At 44.1% G+C, this 2500-nt stretch overlaps 1 non-coding gene across 1 annotated transcript; it reads right to left on the bottom strand.

Moving 5' to 3' along the window:
- Positions 1–2108: 2108 nt before the first annotated feature.
- On the bottom strand, positions 2109–2227 carry LOC135332357 (5S ribosomal RNA). Its single transcript, XR_010393217.1, has one exon. It is a non-coding gene; the product is annotated as a 5S ribosomal RNA (ribosomal RNA).
- Positions 2228–2500: the final 273 nt, after the last annotated feature.

Genomic DNA, 2500 nt, shown 5'->3' with positions numbered 1-2500 from the left:
GAAGGCAGGAGAGGGCAGCTGAGGCCCACTCGTTGCCTGCAGATACAGTCAATCACGGGGATCGACGGCCGCACGAGACCGTACGAATGCACTCGTGATTCGTGAAATGATGCAAACCTAACTGCACTCGACCGGAGGGAGCCAGCCCACTGATGACCAGTCACCAGCAGGTCAGACGCCCGCCGACACAGGCAGTCTACAACGATGCGGACACACGGATGAACCGCTGCAGTCACCCTACACAGCACCCGTCACTAGGAGCAACGCTGGAACTCGTCTCGTATGTAATTAAGCGTGACTTTTTTTGCCACAACACCCCACTTCACGACCTATCAACACGCTCATTTGTACGACACTCTTGTTTGGTTGCTTATCTAGCCCACGTGGTCACATTGTTCAATTCGTCTGCACTTGTATGGTAATTGCTTGCGATATATTGCTCAAATTTTCGCGCTACGCGCGTTCATTCCTTCATTCGTCTGCACTTGTATGGTAATTGCTCCAATTTTCCGGCGCGCAAATCCCCTCTGCAATGTTCCCATCTGCACTGTTCCCCGTCTGCACCCTTCCATTCCGCTAAACATACAGTTCAAGTTATACATGGCTAACATACAGTTACAATACAATACTGGAGATTGCACAATCTTTGCAACACAAATAGAAACAAGTGTGTTGAGCACTGTGGTTCCTTATTATATATGGGATGTGCTCATACATTTAAGTAGTAAAACAGACCACAGTGTGTGTACTCAAATTCCATATAAGGAAGGGTAATGCTCTATGCTTTTACTGTCTTGTTGCAAAGATTCTGTATAGTATTATATATAGTACACTCACTCACTCACTCACTCACTATATTGCAGCACAACATCTATTCGCCAGCAGCCAGCCAGCCAGCCAGCCAGCCAGCCACCCACCTCTTACTATTCATCAGTCAGTCGGTCGGTCGGTCGGTCGGTCGGTCGGTCGGTCGGTCGGTCGGTCGGTCGGTCGGTCGGTCGGTCGGTCGGTCGGTCGGTCGGTCGGTAGGTAGGTAGGTAGGTAGGTAGGTAGGTAGGTAGGTAGGTAGGTAGGTAGGTTGGTGGGCCGGCCAGTCAGCCAGCTACAACATAGCTTCACAAGCTACACAACAATTGCTGCTTTAACTACCAGCTGCAGCTTCTAATTATAACTACCCATTGAAGCTACTTTGTAACTAGGCGCTTTGTAAGGGGCCGCTTTGTAACTAGGCAAGGACTTCATTACACTAACATTAATTTTTTCCACCACGAGGACTTTAGGCTGGAAAATAGAAATAATAGGGCCTTAAGTGCTCGTTGACTTTACACTCCATGAACATTACAACTTTTTACCCACTACTTTTATTCCCACTTGAATTTACTGTACATTATTTGCGTATTGTTAGCAACGTACAATACAATACTACTTGAAGATAAGCTTGATATTGTTATGATCAAATGAAGCATGGCTCAATGAAGGTATATATAACTCACTCACTCACTCACTCACTCACTCACTCACTCACTCACTCACTCACTCACTCACTCACTCACTCACTCACTCACTCACTCACTCACTCACTCACTCACTCACTCAGGGAAAATATTTAAATTTCCTGCTACAGTGCTGCTACATTGCAGCCCATAAAATCTGCACATTTCCTGAGGTGTCCTGCAAGTGTCCTGCAACCTACTTACAAAGGATAGTGCAACGTTTCCTGTATAGTTTCCTTTACTATTCCTGAAGTAGTTCAGGACTTGTGTAACATTCATAAGTCTACAGGAAATTTTGTATTTGTAAAGTATAAGAAATTTTGATATTTTTCCTGTGTCACTCACTATAATTAGGATAGTTATAATTATACGTGCGTAATTATACAATTACTGTTTGCAAGTAGCCATCATCACATACTTCAGTTGCTTGCAGTGCCATGACTATAATGACAAAGGCAGGGATCAATTGTAAAACTGTTGCTATCACAAAAAGAAAGTTTCGTCTTTGCGGTTTGGTAATGATCAACGAGGATTTAAGGCTGCAGTTTTCATATTTTTGGGCCTTAACTGCTCGTTGTGAAATATTCTGAAAACAAACAAAAATAAGAATGCAGAAGCCTACAACACCTGCTGTTCCCAGGCGGTCACCCATCCAAGTACTGGGCAGGCCCTACGTTGCTTAACTTCGGTGATCAGACGAGAACCGGTGTTTTCAACGTGGTATGGTCGTAGACACAAGTCAATGCATATCTCATGTACTTATGTGTGAAGTTCAGAAATATACTCGACTTAATTTAATTGCTGTGGAGGGAGTGGGCCGGGAGGGAGTGAGTGAGTGGAGTGGAGTGGAGTGGAGTGGAGTGGAGTGTACTTCTCTGTACTTACTGGTATTATACAACTATGGACTTACTGATAATTATAATCATACTCTAGCTATACAACTATCTACTAACTATCTACTATCTACTGTCTACTTCAAGCTTGCTTACTTACTTACTTACTTACTT

The sequence above is a fragment of the Halichondria panicea genome, chromosome 2, assembly GCF_963675165.1.
Source record: "Halichondria panicea chromosome 2, odHalPani1.1, whole genome shotgun sequence".
Classification (NCBI taxonomy): domain Eukaryota; kingdom Metazoa; phylum Porifera; class Demospongiae; order Suberitida; family Halichondriidae; genus Halichondria; species Halichondria panicea.
This window is presented reverse-complemented; position numbering and strand designations above follow the sequence as displayed.